The sequence below is a fragment of the Penaeus monodon genome, chromosome 33 (assembly GCF_015228065.2).
Source record: "Penaeus monodon isolate SGIC_2016 chromosome 33, NSTDA_Pmon_1, whole genome shotgun sequence".
In the NCBI taxonomy this organism is placed as follows: Eukaryota; Metazoa; Arthropoda; class Malacostraca; order Decapoda; family Penaeidae; genus Penaeus; species Penaeus monodon.
The window spans coordinates 29233808-29234238 of record NC_051418.1 but is presented as its reverse complement, the minus strand read 5'-3'; positions in this window follow the sequence as shown (position 1 = coordinate 29234238).

The window sequence follows — 431 nt, the reverse complement described above, 5'->3', positions numbered from 1 at the left end:
AATATCAAAATCCCAGAAGACGTCAACTCTGGGTACTTGTATAAACAAATATCAATAAAACTAAGTACGAAACTACTGTCTAACTGACAGCTACCTTCGCACATTCAGAGAGAACCTACAGTACTGTTGGCAATTTTGCACAGTCAACATGGCAAAGCAAGAGCCATCTGCCTTCTGTGAACTCCTCTTGATCAAATATGAAAGAGAGGTCTATGAGTCACTTCCTTGCTTGGAGAGTGAAGCTTAAAACCCCAGTTAAAATTATGAAATTATATTTAAAAGTAAACGTGCAGTTTATGCATTGGGTTTTTAAATTCGTTTGGTTTATATTTATTTGCACAAATTGTGCCTACGTCCAGTTTAATTTCATATTGGATAGAACTTAACAGTGCACTATGGATAATTTAAATATTTACCTGTCTATCCATCTG